Source organism: Balaenoptera acutorostrata, chromosome 3 (genome assembly GCF_949987535.1).
Source record: "Balaenoptera acutorostrata chromosome 3, mBalAcu1.1, whole genome shotgun sequence".
NCBI lineage: Eukaryota > Metazoa > Chordata > Mammalia > Artiodactyla > Balaenopteridae > Balaenoptera > Balaenoptera acutorostrata.
In genome coordinates this window covers 135643608-135661789 of record NC_080066.1, presented here as the reverse complement: position 1 = coordinate 135661789, position 18182 = coordinate 135643608, and the positions used below count along the sequence as shown (strand labels likewise).

At 36.8% G+C, this 18182-nt stretch overlaps 1 protein-coding gene and 1 pseudogene across 14 annotated transcripts in view; one reads left to right on the top strand and one right to left on the bottom strand.

Moving 5' to 3' along the window:
- Positions 1-18182, bottom strand: part of KTN1 (kinectin 1) — a 120187-nt gene that overhangs the window by 88774 nt on the left and 13231 nt on the right. The gene's annotated exons all lie outside the window — the stretch shown is intronic.
- Positions 1396-2473, top strand: LOC102998313 (actin-related protein 2/3 complex subunit 1A-like; annotated as a pseudogene).

The window sequence follows — 18182 nt, the reverse complement described above, 5'->3', positions numbered from 1 at the left end:
CAAAAAAACGACCCTGTGTTACTGGGTGCCTGGTGTGATGCCTGGCTTCCAGTCTACACAGCTGAGCCTGAAGAAAAAAAAAAAAAAAAAATTAACACTGTTCAAAAATTAACATTAAAACATGAAATTCACACCAATGATGTAATTGTTAAATAGCTATACCATATACACAAGACTGCCTTCCCCTAAAATCTAGTCTTGACCTACCTTTACTTTTTCACAAGGTCTCTGGGTTGGAAAGGGCCATCTAATTCAAAGACTGGACCCAGCTGAATGGTCAGTGAGCCTATGCTTATGAGGAATAAGCACCTCCCATAAGCTCCTTTTACAAAGACATTAGAATATTCTTCCTAGTTGTGATCCAAAATCTTTTCCTCCTGTAACTTCTCCTTGAGGCCCTCTAAGTGCCCTAACCTCCTCATCTATGTCCAATCCCACTACAACAAGGCAGTCCTAGTAATGTATGATACCAATGAAATTTATCAACAAACAGAAAACCTACTTCAAACCCTATCATCCTTTACGAAAGTTTTGCTAGGGTGTTAAAAGTTAAACGTAATAGGCTGATAAAATAACTCCTAAGTACATCACCGTAGGTCACTCTACAATAAAAGTGCTAAAATAATAAAATGTTATATTTATTCTTGCCTATTCCTAAAAAACACATAATACTTAAGATCATTTCACAAACTAAACATGAAATGTAAATGACAAGACAAAAACGTCAAATACTATCCAAAAAAACTCTAAGGGAGCTATTGGAAAAGCTTCACCATAAAACAAGAATCTTTACATCTTGCCCAAGAACTGTCAAACAAATGCAACATAAAAAGCCCCAAATACGTGTGAAAAATTTAGTATATAATCAGAGAGCTATTTCAAATCAGTAAGTAAATCTATGGATTATTTAATAAATAGTATCAGCACAAATGACAGCCATTTCAGAGGGAAATTCAGCCCCTACCTCAATTATGTATGGATCAAAGTTTTAAAGGTTAAAAATTTAAACCATGAAAAAACTAGAAAACAAATGTATTTCTTTCAATCTAAAATAATTTTGTTTTGTAAAAGGCTTTTTCTATGTCTCATGTAAAACCCAGAGCCATAAAGGAAAAAAATGGAAAATCTGACTAGAAAACATTGTAAAGACTTCATGGGAAAAAATAAGTGACTAACTCAAAAAAGACAAAGGTCTGGTAGCCTTAACTTACAAACATCACCTGAAATGTGAGAAAAAGATGAACCTGGCCGGAGCCTGTTTGCATCGACTGACCAGAGTCCACGAATTCCACGCTCCGAGCCTGTCCGGATGGCCCCGACCCCCAGCTTTCTGTCCTTTGAAAACACTAAGAATAATGTCCCTGCATCAAATTTTACTAGAGCCAATTACCTGTCATGCCTGAAACAGGTATCGTACCCAGATTGCCCTTAGCCCCAATAACCACGAAGTCCACATCTATAAGAAGATGAGAGCCAGTGGGTGAAAATTCATGAACTCAAGGAGCACAATGGACACATCAGAGGTATCGACTGCGCTCCCAAGAGTGACCTCATGGTCACTTGCAGGGCTGACCGCAATGCCTACGTCTGGAATCAGAAAGATGGTATCTGGAAACCGACCCTGGTGATCCTGAGAATTAACGATGCAGCCACTTCTGTCAAGTGGTCCCCGCTACAGAACAAATTTGCTGTGGGCGGTGGAGCATGACTCATTTCTGTTTGTTATTTCGAGTCCGAAAATGACTGGTGGGTAAGCAAGCACATTAAAAAACCCATTCACTCCACAGTCCTCAGCTTGGATTGGCATCCCAACAATGTCTTGCTGGCAGCAGGATCCTGTGATTTCAAATGCAGAGTGTTTTCTACCTACATTAAAGAAGTGGATGAGAAGCCAGCCAGTACACCCTGGGGCAGCAAGATGCCTTTTGGTCAGCTGATGTCAGCCTTTGGTGGCAGTGACACTGGCGGCTGGGTGCATGGGGTCAGCTTCTCCGCCAGCAGGAGCCTCCTGGCCTGGGTCAGCCACAACAGCACCGTGTCCATTGCCGATGCCTCAAAAAGTATGCAGGTCTCAACTCTGAAGACAGAGTTCCTGCCCCTCCTGAGTGTGTCCTTCATCTTGGAGAACAGCGTAGTGGCTGCTGGCCATGACTGCTGCCCCACGCTCTTAAACTACGACGACCGTGGCTGCTTGACCTTCGTCTCCAAGCTAGACATCCCGAAACAGAGCATCCAGCACAACATGTCGGCCATGGAGCACTTCCGCAACATGGACAAGCAGGCCACAACCGAGAACCGCAACATGGCCCTGGGGATGCTGCACCAGAGCAGCATCACTCAAGTGTCTATTCATGAGGTGGACAAGCAAGACTGTCGCAAATTTTGCATTACTGGCATCGACGGAGCCATGACCATTTGGGATTTCAAGATCTTAGAGTTTTCTATCCAGGGCCTTCGGATAATGGGAAGCTGAGCGAGCCTCCCAGATCCAGCATGAGGACGGACAGGCTGCACTGGGCAGCTCCGCCATTCACATGATGGGGAGGAGAGCCAGCCGCCAGGAAACACTGAAGACACATATGGCGCAAACCTTGTTGTATGTTTTGTTTGAGGATAATTAGTGAAAGTGTTGGTTTTTTAAAAGCAGCAGTGATTTAGGTTTTCTTTTTTGTTTTGCTATTTCATTCCATTCTTGACCAAAGCTTCTCTTTAAGCAGCTTATCATGGAAAATTGTCACACTAACTTAAGGGAAAGGGTGGGGGTGGTATGTAAACTGTCTGCTAAAAAATTAAATAAAAATACTGAACGTGAAAAAAAAAAAAAAAGATGAACCTGAGAGAGAAAGGTTAAAGGACATGTTTAGAAGATTCCTAGGGGGAAATAAGATATCCAATAAATACATATACAGTACAGTATTAACCCAAAGAGGAACATACAGAGACAGATTGTAATCAAAATGACAAAAATCAAAGATAAACAGAGAATACTAAAGCTCTACGGGAAAAGCAACAAATAACATACAAGGGAACTCCCATAAGGCTATCAGCTGATTTTTCAGTAGAAGCTCTGCAGTCCAGAAAAGAGTGGTATGATATACTTAAAGTGACAAAAGGGAAAAACCTACAACCAAGAATAGTCTGCCCAGCAAGGCTCTCTTTCAGATTTGACGGAGAAATCAAAAGCTTTCCAGACAAGCAAAAGCTAAAAGAAGTCAGCACCACCAAACCCACTTTACAAAAAATGTTAAAGGAACTTCTCTGGGCAAAAAAGAAAAGGCCACAACAAGAAACAAGAAAATTATAGACTGAAAAAGCTCACCGGTAAAGACAAACATAAAGATAGGAAATCATCCATACACAATGCCAGTAAGGAGGTTTAATTAAAAGACTGAAGTAGTAAAATCATCTATATCCACATAAGCAGTTAATGGATACACAAAAAAATTAGATGTAAACTATGTTATCAAAAACAGTAATCACTGGAGGGAGAGAGTACAAATGCAGGGTATTTTAAATGCATTTAAAATTAAGAGATCAGCAACATAAAACAGTCATATATATATACATATATATACATACACATATACACATACACATATACACTGCTATACAAGAACCTCATGGTTAGCTACAAACCAAAAACCTACAATAGATATACACACAAAAAAGGAAAAGGAATCCAAACATAACATGAAAGATAGTTATCAAATCACAACACAAGATAACAAAAAAGAGGGGGGAAAAAACCTACAAAAACATAATCCAAAACAATTAACAAAATGGCAATAAGAACATACATATCAATAATTACCTTAAATGTAAACAGACTAAATGCTCCAACCAAAAGACAAAGACTGGCTGCATGGATACAAAATCAAGACCCACATATATCTGCTGCCTACAAGAGACTCACTTCAGATCCAGAGACACAATCAGACTAAAACCGAGGGGATGGAAAAAGATATTACACACAAATGGAAATCAAAAGAAAGCCAGAGTACCAATACTTACACGAGACAAAACAGACTTTAAAATAAAGACTGTTAAAAGAGACAGAGAAGAACACTACGTAATGATCAAGGCATCAATCCAAGAAAATATTACATTTGTAAATATATATGCACCCAACACAGGAGCACCTCAATATACAAAGCAAATATTAACAGACATAAAAGGAGAAATAAACAGTAACACAGCAAGAGTAGGAGACTTTTAACACCCCACTCATATCAATGGACAGATCATCCAGACAGAAAATCAATAAGGAAACACAGGCCTTAAATAACACATTATTAGACTAAATGGACTTAGTTGATATTTATAGAGCATTCCACCCGAAAGTAGCAGAATACACATCCTTTTCAAGCACACATGGAACATTCTCCAGGACAGACCACGTGGTAGCCCACAAAATGAGCCTTGGTAAATTTAAGAAAACTGAAACCATATCAAGCATCTTTTCTGACCACAATGCTATGAGACTAGAAATCAAGTACAAGAAAAAAACTGTAAAAAACACAAACACGCAGAGGCTCAACAATACGCTACTAAACAACCAATGGATCACTGAAGAAATTCAAGAGGAAATTTTAAAAATACCTAGAGACAAATGAAAATGAAAACACAACAGTCCAAAACCTATGAGATGTAGCAAAGGCAGTTCTAAATATGTAGCAATAAAGCTTACCTAGGGAAAGTAGAAAATTCTCAAATAAACAACCTAACATTAAGCCTAAACCAACTAGAGAAAGAGGAACAAACAAAGCCAAAGTTAGTAGAAGGAAAGAAACTGAAGATCAGAGCAGAAATAAATGAAATATAGACTTAAAAAAAAATGGAAAAGATCAATGAAAGTAAAAGCAGGTTCTTTGAAAAGATAAACAAAATTATTAAACTTTTAACCAGATGCATCAAGAAAAAAAGGGAGAGGGCCCAAATGAATAAAATCAGAAATGAAAAAGAAAAACTAAAAATAGAGTTGCCACATGAGCCTGCAGTCCCACTCTTGGGCATATATTCAGAGAAAACTATAATTCAAAAAGATATATGCACCCCAATGATAATAGCACTATTTACAATAGCCAAGACATGGGAACAACCTAAATGTCCATCAACAGATGAACGGATAGAGAAGATGTGGTATATATATATACAATGGAATACTACTCGGCCATAAAAAAGAATGAAATAATGCCATTTGCAGCAACATGGATGGACCCAGAGATTCTCATACTAAGTGAATTAAGTCAGACAGAGAAAGACAAATACCATATGATATCATTTATATGTGGAATCTAAAACATGACACAAACCAACTTATCTACGAAACAGAAAAAGAATCGCGGACATAGAAAACAGACTTGTGGTTGCCAAGGGGGAGGAGGGTACAGGGGAGGGATGGACTGGGAGCTTGAGATTAGCAGACACAAACTATTATATATAGAATAGATAAACAACACGGTGCTACTGTATAACATAAGAAACTATATTTGATATTTTGTAATAAAGTAAAACAAAAGAATATGAAAAATTATATGTGTGTATATATATGCATAACTGGATCACTTTGCTGTGATCACCTGAATCACTGTAAATCAACTATACTTCAATTTTAAAAAATCAAATTTAAAGTAAACAAATAAATAAAATACAACCAGAAAATAAAAAAGAGGTCGATGTAAAACAGTTTGCAAGTGACATCTCCAAATAAATTCTGATTTTTGACCCTTAAAAAAAAAAATTCATAACCATGGATTCTTAAATTCACGTCTACAGTCTCTGCCAGTCCAGAACACCCCCAATGTTTCTACCAAAAATATTAACACAAAAATGGCTCCAAGGCCATGAAAGACTCTGGAAAAAAATTCCTTCTACGCAGTCTGGCCTGAACAGTACAGTATTTTCAGATACACTCCTCTTGAAGGTGAACTTACAATAGAAAGTGAAAAAAATCAAAGATACAAACAGGGAATATATCCCCAAGAATTCCAAATAGAATAATGTGGACGACTATAAAAAATAATTTTTTCAGCTATTAGAAGCATAAATTAAATCACACATATGGAAAAAGAATAAAACACTCATATAAAAGACCAGAAGGTAGAAAAGAAACTATAAATTGTGTATAAGCATCCACACACATATGTGCATACACAGACATGCAGACATTAAAAACTAAATAAACTGATAATTATACACAGCTGAAGAATTATCAAACAGAAAGATAGAGCTTATAAAAACTGGCAATGCAGCACAAAGGAATACATTAGGGAAAACATGAAAGAAAAACTAATAGACATGAAGGAAAGAATGAGAAGGTCCAATAAATCAAATGGGAATTCAAGGAGAGCAAAGAATCAAGAAAGGTAATATTTGATGACAAAATGGCAAAGACTTTTCAAAAACTGCTGAAAAGATATAAATCTTTCAATTCCAAAAGGGCAACAAAATCTAAACAGCATAAATAAGAAACAAACCTAAATATATGTGTAGTAAAATTATATAACTCAAAAGATGCAAGCAGGTCTTAAAAGCAACATAGAAAAAATTACCTATAACAGAATAAAATTAGACATATATTACTCAGCAATAGAAGCCAAAGGATAATGGAATAAAATCTCCATAAAAACAATGACCACTAACACAGAATTCCAGATCCAGCAAAATATTGGAATATTCACTTACATCAATAAGTACACCAATTAAATAACAGTAAAATCCTGATTATCTTTTCTAAGACTATACAATCTATTCTGAAGTCTACATTTCAAGTTCTACACTTCTACAGTCTAAATTTCAATTTTTATTTTAACAGTATTCCACAAACCCCTAACTCTGCTATTTAAGAGAAAGCAAAGAGACACAAAGTCTACACAAACAACAAAATTGTGAATAAACAGCAAAATCTTATACATATTCAAAATGAAAGTATATACAAATAAGGATAGTAAAATAAGGTAGGAAACTACTTATATATTTTCATTTTCCTATTTTTTTCTGAAACATTACCTCTGTTAATAAATTATTAACCCATGGTGAAGTTAAAGAATCTTAAAATAGTAAGAAAATTTCCCATCCCCATTCACTGAAATCAAGCAGCATTTGCTTTTATACTCATAATCTTATGTAGTCAACTTCTACTGAAATTGTACCTTGAAAATTATGGTTTAAAAAAAATTCACTAAAGATTTTTATGTACTTGTTATACAAGGTTTGCTTTATACTACTGAAATTTAACATGCCATATCAGTGACTCTCCTACTGATCTGTATGTTCTCTCCCAAATACCCTTCAAGCCCAACACAGTCAGTGCTCAACACATAGCACTGTCAGATTTTAACTGGCTAAAAGACAACCAGCATGAATCTGGGAAGAAAAAAAAAGTTTACTTCATTAACATAAATAGCTTTATACAGGTAGTCCTTATGATTATGGATTTTCTTTCAAAATAAACCTTCATAAATATAGTATACATCAATCCCATTTGTGTCCACCAGTACTGTGAAACACAAACTCAGGGACTTTTTATCATAATATGGGCTTCATTATAACATTCTTGAAGCTGCAAAAGAAGTATATAACGGAAAAATAAAAATCAAAAAGTCCTGATAAAATTACCATTAATTGGAAATAAGTACACACTTTGTATTTTAACATTTAAACCTACAACAGCAGCCCCCACCAAAAATAAAAAAAAAATTTTTTTTTTTTTGCTGTTGGTTCCATTCTTAATATTGTTCCCAATAAGTAACCTAAGCAAAAAACAGTGAGAGAAGTTAATCTAAGAACAATACCCAAGAAAAAATCTCATCTCTGGAATTACACCAGAATTCCCACATTCTTAAAGTTGGTTTATAAATTACCTAGTTACAAAATTGAAATACAGTGAGCCTTCAAAATTTGTGATTGCCAAGACTCCCTTTCAAACAACATAAATATGACTTAAGAGGTTCAAAGGTGATCAGTTATTAGAAACCTAAAATATAGCACCAAAAACAATACTTAGGAATAAATGCAACCATGGAGGTGAAAGACCTGTACACTGAAAACTGTAAGACAATAATGAAAGAAATTGAAGATGATACAAATAAATGGAAAGATATTGTGTGAAAACATATTGTGTGTTTATGGACCAAAAGAATTTTAATACTGTTAAATGTCCACACTACCCAAAGTCATACAGCTATAGATTCAGTGCAATCCCTATCACAATTCCAATGGCATTTTTTACAGAAAAAGAAAAACAATCCTAAAACTCATATGGAACCACAAAACACCCCAAATAGGCAAAGCAAACTTGAGAAAGAAAAAAGCTGGAATCATCACATGTTCTTATTTCAAATTATACTCCAAAGATATAGTTAATCAAAACAGTATGGTAGTGGCATAGAAACAGACAAACCAATGGAACAGAATCAAGAACCCAGAAATAAATCCACACATATACAGTGAACTAATATTTGACATGGGAGCCAAGAATACACAATGGGGAAAAGACTGTCTCTTTAATAAATGGTGCTGGGAAAACTGAATATTCACACACAAAAAAATTAAACTGGACCCCTATTTTACAACACTCAAAAATTAATTCACAATGGATTAAACACGTAAATGTAAGACCTGAAACCATAAACCTCCTAGAAGAAAACACTGGGGAAAAGCTCCTTGACATTGATCTTGGCAGTGATTTTTCAGTGTATGACACCAAAATCATATGCAACAAAAACAAAAATAGACAAGTGGGACTACATCAAACTAAAAAGCTTCTACACAGCAAAGAAATGATCAACAAAATTAAAAGGCAACCTACAGAATGGAAGAAAATATTTGCAAACCATATGCCAGATAAAGGATTAATATCTAAAATATATAAGAAATTCATACAACTCAAAAGCCAAAAAATATATATTTTTTTAAATGGGCAAAGGACCCAAATAGACATTCTTCCAAAGAAGGCCAACAAGTACATGAAAAGGTGCTCAATATCACTGATCATAGGGAAAATGCAAAGGTCAAAACTACAATAAGATATCACCTTACACCTGTTAGAATGGCTATCATCAAAAAGACAAGAGATAACAAGTGCAGGCAAGCATATGGAGAAAAGAAAACCTCTGTGTACTGTTGGTGGGACTGTAAATTGCTGCGGCACTGTGGAAAACAGTATGGAGGTTCCTCAAAAAATTAAAAATAGAACTACCATATAATCCAGCAAACCCAATTCCACTGGGTAAATATGCAGTGGAAATGAAATCAGTACCTAGAAGAGATATCTCCAACATGATATCCATGTTCACTGCAGCATTATTTACAATAGCCAAGACATGGAAACAACCTAAGAGTTCACTGACAGATGAATAGATTTAAAAAGTGTGATACATATATACGATGGAATATTATATGGCCATGAGAAAGAAGAAAATCCTACCATTTGCAATATCATGGACAGACTTTGAGGGCATTATGCTAAATAAGACAAAGAAAAATACTGTATGATACCACATGTGGAATCTTGAATTCATAGTAACAGAGAAGAGTGGTGGTTACCTGGGGCTTTGGGGAGATGTTTTTTGAGGGTACAAACTTGCAACTAGTACATTAAAAAGTCCTGGAGATCTAATGCGCAGCAGTGATTACAATCAACAATAATGTATTATAAACTTCAAAGCTACTAATAAACTTACACAATGTTATGTCAATTATACCTCAATAAAGCTAGAAAAAAATGAAATACAGTCACAAGTAGAGGTCCTTATCCTATAGCCATCTTGCTCTGAACACTGTGCTTAGAAACCATATTTACACAACCTCAAGAGCCATGCAAAGATAGATACAGTACTGCCTTCAACAGAGAGTACACAGCTGCCAGGATCCTACATTTCAAGATCCCTGAAAGACTTCTGCTTTCCCCACTATTAGAAGATGCCTGAAGAGGTTAAAAAAAAAAAAAAAAAGTAAAAGTAAAAGCTATCATATACTAAAAATAGCAGAAAGCAATCAAATTAAAATTGGTGAATTCACTGTGTGTAAATCCAGACAATGTCACTAACTAAAAAATTTAGGAGCATCGAAAGTCATTCACTATAACAAGTCATTTCACTGTCTTTTTTTTTTAATAAAAGGTTTATTAAATTAGGAAAAATTAGAATGTCTGATTTTGGCAAAACACTTGATAATGTATACAAGCTATCCTTGGAAACAAGATAGAGTAGTAGAAATCAGAGAATATTTAATAGGTTAAATAATCATATCCCAAAGTTGCCAATTAATAGTTTAGAAAGAGTATTATTATGTATCAGACTCTGTTCTTTGCCTGACCTTAGTCACATTTTAATCCATCCATTACCCTGATAATACGACAAGCTTGCCAGTTTACAAAGATGTGCTGAACTCAGAATAGGATAACGAAGGACAAACCAACTAAAAATGTTTCATAAAATAAGATTTTTATTTATCCTTTGCTACCAAACTCTTTCAGTTCCCTAGCTGAAACAGCAGGAATTCCAATAGCTATCTCAGATAAGGAGGGATACCATGTTATTACAATCTACAGACCTACCTCATATAATCGTTCAGTTAACTGGTTTTCATCAAATGACCCTTGAAAAGTACTACTTTTCAAACGACTTTTTTAAACATTAGTTATTATTTGCCTAAAATACACATAAAATAAATATTCTATGAAGAATAAAAATTTCAACATTATAATTTCCGCTAAAGACACACTCAACAATTTCATCAATACAATGGTATCCAGTTGGAACACATCATATGTATTGATGTACTGCACACATTTGGATGAAGTGAGAACATGTGCTTTGTGCACATATTGCCAAGCAAGAGGGATGCAAAGCTATCATCTCCTACAACTCTTCAGTATTTTCTGCCTGTATTCTATTTCCACATTGCTTAAAGGACTTGTGTTTGGCCTTTATTCCACTAAAGGTGCTTATCTGTACCACAATTTGACTTTTAAGTGCAGACTGAATGTAAGATAACCCTGAGCTCCAGAAAGGTTGAAATTGGGGGAAAAACTGGTATAATAATAATAAAGAATAGGCTTTCCAAAGAATTACACTTCATCAACCACCACCACAACCAAGTTTTCTCTTCCTCCTTTGGCAAGTATAATACAATACACCTTCATTTTATCACATTACATTTTTTTAAAAAATCAATTTATTTATTTATTTTTGGCTGCATTGGGTCTTCGTTACTACACGCAAGCTTTCTCTAGTTGCGGCGAGCGGGGGCTACTCTTCGTTGCGGTGCACAGGCTTCTCATTGCGGTGGCTTCTCCTATTGTGGAGCACGGGCTCTAGGCGCGCAGGCTTCAGTAGCTGCAGCACGTGGGCTCAGTAGTTGTGACTTATGGGCTCTAGAGCGCAGTCTCAGTAGTTGTGGCACATGGGCTTAATTGCTCCACGGCATGTGGGATCTTCCCAGACCAGGGCTCAAACCCGTGTCCCCTGCACTGGCAGGTGGATTGTTAACCACTGTGCCACCAGGGAAGTCCCTATCACATTATATTTTAAGATCAACTGTATTTATTTACTTTCAAAGTGTTGCTTACACTTGTATAAACTCATCTTCATTGCTAGATTAATATTTTCCTTTGTGTAAAAATTGGTTGAGATACAACACAGCATAATTTCCCATTAAAAATGAATGAAGGGCTTCCCTGGTGGCGCAGTGGTTGAGAATCTGCCTGCCAATGCAGGGGACATGGGTTCGAGCCCTGGTCTGGGAAGATCCCACATGCCACGGAGCAGCTGGGCCCGTGAGCCACAATTACTGAGCCTGCGCGTCTGGAGCCTGTGCTTTGCAACAAGAGAGGCCGCGATAGTGAGAGGCCCGCGCACCGCGATGAAGAGTGGCCCCCACTTGCCACAACTAGAGAAAGCCCTCGCACAGAAACGAAGACCCAACACAGCCATAAATAAATAAATAAATAAAATTTAAAAAAAAAAAAATGAATGAAAATATGCTTTAACAGATACACACTACTAATAAAAACACATAACAAGAACCTACTGTATAACACAGGAAACTATATTCAATATCTTGTAATAACCTATAATGGAAAAGAATCTTAAAATTTATATATATAAAAATATATAATACATATATTATATATATATATAATTGAATCACACTTTGCTATACACCTGAAACATTGTAAATCAACTATACTTCAATTAAATAAATAAAGTTTGGGCTTCCCTGGTGGCACAGTGGTTGAGAATCTGCCTGCCAATGCAGGGGACACAGGTTCGAGCCCTGGTCTGGGAAGATCCCACATGCCGCGGAGCGACTAGGCCCGTGAGCCACAATTGCTGAGCCTGCACGTCTGGAGCCTGTGCTCCGCAACAAGAGAGGCCGCAACAGTGAGAGGCCCGCGCACCGCGATGAAGAGTGGCCCCTGCTTGCCGCAACTAGAGAAAGCCCTCGCACAGAAACAAAGACCCAACACAGCCATAAATAAATAAATAAATAAATAAATAAATAAATAATTTTTAAAAATAAATAAAGTTTATCTGTAGGAAAAAATTAAAGAAAATATGTTTTCATGTAATGGCTTTTCACTTAGCAGCAGAGTTTTCAAGAATGAATTCAAGTCATTAAACAAAGGATACGTATATTTGATTCCCAAGTTTGGAACAATAAGCAACAAGAGTTCAGACAGCAAGGGATACCAGTGCTACCTCAAAAAAGAAAAAAATTACCCAGCCTGAGTTGGACTAGCAAGGGATACCTGTACTCCAAAACAGACTAAAGAAACATAGGATGAATGAGATGAACTAGCAGCAACAAGAATCATACTTGAAGGCTTTAGGATTTTAATTGATTGTAGTCGTAACAAATTAGTGTGATACTAAAATCAGATTTGTTCTATAGAGTTGAAAAACACCCAACAACATTAAAAGAGGGCAGGGAGTTCCCTGGTGGTCTAGTGGTTAGGATTCAGCACTTTCACTACAATGGCACAGGTTCAATCCCTGGTGGGGGAAGTGAGATCCCACAAGGCACACAGCATGGCCAAAATAAAAAAAATAAAAAAATAAAAAATAATTTTAAAGAAAAGGTTAAAAGAGAGCAGATCTGAGCAAAGAAAGAGAAAAGATCACTAAACAAGAGCACTCAGGATAAACTAAGTTGCGCTTCAAAAACAAGATTATAATAGGTAGAAATGAAGAGATGAAGACTTCCAGTAAGGATGCTCCTATTCCAAACACTTAAAATCATGGATGACCATCGACAGAGGAATGAAAAGAAGCTGTGGTACATATATACAATGGACTATTAGCCATTAAAAGGACTAAAATAATGCCATTTGCAGCAACATGGATGGACCTAGAGATTGTCATACTGAGTGAATTAAGTCATACAGAGAAAGAGAAATCATATGATATCACTTATATGTGGAATCTAAAAAAAAATGATACAAATGAACTTATTACAAAACAGAAACAGACTCACAGACTCAGAGAACAAACTTATGGTTACCGGGGGGAAGGGTGTCAGGGAGGGATAGTTAGGGAGTTTGGGATTGAGAGAAAAAAAAAAAATTGTCTATCACTATATTATGTACCTGTAAATTATATCTTATTGTACATCAACTATACATCAATAAAAAAGAAAAAAACAAACAAGGTCCTACTGTATATAGCACAGGGAACTATATTCAATATCCTGTGATAAACCACAATGAAAAAGAATATAAAAAAGTATATATGTATAACTGAATCACTTTGCTGTACACTAGAAACTAACACATTATAAATCAACTATACTTCAATTAAAAAAATAACAATGGATGAAAAATAAGATTATCAAAAAGATATGGCTGAACCCAAAATGAAGATAAATATGTCTCTGAGTTAGAAACAATAAAAATTCAAAAGAATAAACCATACAGTACCTAAAATGGAGCACAGGGAATAAAGAATGGGAAAGATGGCTAGATACTGACTCTACAGCAGGCAAATGGTCAGAGAAGTTCAGCTCCCACAGGTAACAGCAACAGAACAGAACCAGGTTTGCTGCTTGACACCAAGAGGTGGGGATGGGAATAGAATTTGCACAGCTTGGGTCGGGGGGTGGGGGGAGAAAGAAGATGTATGAAAAAGAATCACGCTGGGTACTTCCCTGGTGGCACAGTGGTTAAGAATATGCCTGCCAATGCAAGGGACACGTGTTCAATCCCTGGTCCGGGAAGATCCCACATGCCACAGCGGAGCAACTGAGCCCGTGCACCACAACTACTGAGCCTGTGCTCTAGAGCCCGCGAGCCACAACTACTGAAGCCTGAGCACCCCAGAGCCCGTTCTCCTCAACAAGAGAAGCCATTGCAATGAGAAGCCCACGCACTGCAACGAAGAGAAGCCTCTGCTCGCTGCAACTAGAGAAAGCCTGCACGCATCAACGAAGACCCAAGGCAGCCAAAAATAAATAATTTTTTTTAAAGTTAAAAAAAAAAAAAGAATCAGGCTGAAAACCTATTACCTATAGCTATATAGCTTTACAGGAGCTCTAAGCCTGGAGAGAAAAGAGGACAAAAATCCAGGCTCACAGCAAACTTAAAATTAACAATAATACCTTAATATCAAATATCAAGCCAGTATTCACGTTTCCCCAACTGCTGTGTAGATATTTTTTCAGTTATTCTGTATTGACTGATGTACAGTAAGTCCCCTACATACGAACCTCAGAGTTGCGAGCTTTCAAAGATGCAAACGTGCGTTCCATCAACATCAGGCGTGAGTGAAATTGCAGCTTGCCCTCCATCTCCTATTGCTGACGATCCTTCAGCTCTACCATCTCCCACCTCCTCTCCCTCCTCCAGTCAGTAACTCTTCTTGCCTGTTCACTCGATGCCAGCCCCTTTATGCCAGCTGTTGTACTGTACCGCTGTACTTTTCAAGGTACTGTACCGTAAGATTAAAAATGTTTTTTTGTGTGTGTGAAAAGTATTATAAACCTATTACAGTACAGTATTATATAGCTGATTGTGTTAGTTGGGTACCTAGGCTAACTTGGACTTACGAACAAATTAGACTTGTGAACACACTCTCAGAATGGAACTCGTTCATATGTGGAGGACTTACTGTATTTATCTCTTGTCTCCTTTCATTCATCATACCTGTATCTTTTATTATTCACTTTCTTGCAATTCTTAGAATTTTGGGTTGGAAAAACCAGGCAGTTGTCCTGTAAAGATTCTCAGTATGAATTTTGTTGATGGCATCCCCATAGTGTTAACAAGTTTTTTTGGTGTCTTGTTTTTGTTTTGTCTTCTATTTCCTATAAATTGGTAAATTTAAAGGCTAGATCAAATTCATGATTATAACCTGAGGGCAAGACTAAGGCACAGACAGCATGGCATACTTCCAAAACGATGTATCTAATATCTGGATATCTTTTTGTGATATTACCAACTATTGGTGATCGTTGCCTAGACATTATTCATTAGGAGATGCAAAATGGTGATATTCTAAGCCTATCACTGAGACTTCCCTGGTGGCGCAGTGGTTAAGAATCCGCCTATCAATGCAAGGGACACAGGTTCGAGCCCTGGTCCAGGAAGATCCCACATGCCGCGGAGCAACTAAGCCCGTGCGCCACAACTACTGAGCCTGCACTCTAGAGCCCGTGAGCCACAACTACTGAGCCCACGTGCCACAACTACTGAAGCCTGCGCGCCTAGAGCCTGTGCTCCACAACAAGAGAAGCCACCGCAATGAGAAGCCCGCGCACCACAATGAAGAGTAGCTACTAGAGAAAGCCCGCACGCAGCAACGAAGACCCAACACAGCCAAAAAATATATAATAAACAAAGTCTATCAATCTTTATTAGAATACATCTATAGAAAGAAACTTCTCTTATTTGGTCACCCTGAGATCCAATTCATATAAGAAAGGTAGGATAAATGCTTATTTTTCTTTATTTATCAAAACTGTCAAAATAATGTTAGCCCAAAAGCAACTAAAGTATTTTTTTAAGTTTTAGCATCATTACGAACTCAAGGATTAAACATACTTGACTTGTTTCATTAGTTATTTTCTTTACTGATGTTCAAATTGTCCCCTTTTTTTAAATTTATTTTTTATTGAAGCACAGTTGAATTACAATGTTGTGTTAATTACTGCTGTACAGCAAAGTGACTCAATTACACACATATATACATTCTTTTTCATATTCTTTTCCACTATGGTTTACCACAGGATATTGAATATAGCTCCCTGTGCTATACAGTAGGACCTTGTTGTTTATCCATTCTATATATACCAGTTTGCATCTGCTAATCTCAAACTCCCAATCAAACCCTCTCCTACCCCTCCCACTTGGCAACCACCAGTCTATTCTCCATGCCCCTGATTGTTTCTGTTCCCAAGACAGGTTCATTTGTGTCATATTTTAGATTCCACATATAAGTGATATCATATGGTATTTGTCTTTCACTTTGACTTACTTCACTTAGTATGATAATCTCTAGTTGCATCCATGTTGCTGCAAATGGCATTATTTAGTTCTTTTTTATGGCTGAGTTGTATTCCATTCTATGTATGTACCACTTCTTCTTTGTCCATTCATCTGTTGATAGACATTCACGTTGTTTCCATGTCTTGGCTACTGTGAATAGTGCTGCTATGAACATCGGGGTACATGTAACCTGTATCTTTTTGAATTACAGTTTTGTCTGAATATCTGCCCAGGAGTGGGACTGCTGGATCATATGGTAATTCTATTTTTAGTTTTCTGCAGAACTTCCATTCTGTTTTCCATAGTGGCTGCACCAACTTACATTCCCACCAACGGTGTAGGAAGCGTCCCTTTTCTCCCCACACTCTCCAGCATTTGTTATTTGTAGACTTTTTAATGATGGCCATTCTGACCAGCATGAGGTGGTACCTCATTGTAGTTTTGATTTGCATTTCTCTAATAATTAGCAATGTTGAGCATCTTCTCATGTGCCTATGGGCCATCTGTATTTCTTCTTTGGAGAAATGTTATTAAGGTCTTCTGCCCATTTTTCGATTGGGTTGTTTGTTTTTTTGTTGTCAAGTTGTATGAGCTGTTTGTATATTTTGGAAATTAATCCCTTGTCAGTAGCATCATTTGCAAACATTTTCTCCCATTCTGTAGGTTGTCTTTTTGTTTTGTTTATGGTTTCCTTTGCTATGCAAAAGTTTGTAAGTTTGATTAGGTCCCATTTGTTTATTTTGGCTTTTATTTCTATTGCCTTGGGAGACTGACCTAAGAAAACATTGGTACAATTTATGTCAAAGAATGTTTTGCCTATGTTCTCTTCTAGGAGTTTTATGGTATCACGTCTTATGTTTAAGTCTTTAAGCCATTCTGGGTTTATTTTTGTGTATGGTGAGAGGGCACATTGTAACTTCTTTGATTTACATGTGGCTGTCCAACTTTTCCAACATCACTTGCTGGAGAGACTTTTTCCCATTGTATATTCCTTTTTTTTTTTTGGCTGCTCCACGCAACATGTGAGATCTTTGTTCCCCAACCAGGGATCAAACCTGCACCCCCTACAGTGGAAGCATGGAGTTCTAACCACTGGACTGCCAGGGAATCCTCTCCCATTGTATATTCTGGCCTCCTTTGTCGAAGATTAATTGATCGTAGGTGTGTGGGTTTATTTCTGGGCTCTCTATTCTGTCCATTGATCATATGCCTGTTTTTGTGCCAGTACCATGCTTTGTAGTATTGTCTGAAGTCTGGGATGGTTATGCCTCCCAATTTGTTCTTTTTCTTCAGGACTGCTTTGGCAATTCTGGTCTTTTATGGTTCCATATGAATCTTAAGATTATTTGTTCTAGTTCTGTGAAAAAGGTCATGGGTAATTTGATAGGGATCGCATTAAATCTGTAGATTGCTTTCGGTAGTATGGCCATTTTAACAATATTAATTTTTCCAATCCAAGAGCATGGGATATCTTTCCATTTCTTTGTATCATCTTCAATTTCCTTTATTAATGTTTTACAGTTCTCAGCGTGTAAGTCTTTCACCTCCTTGGTGAGGTTTATTCCTAAGTATTTTATTTTTGGGGCTGAGATATTTAAAAGCATTGTTTTTTTTACATTCCCTTTCTGATATTTCATTGTTGGTGTAAAGAAACGCAACCAATTTCTGTATGTTAATCTTATACCCTGCTACCTTGCTG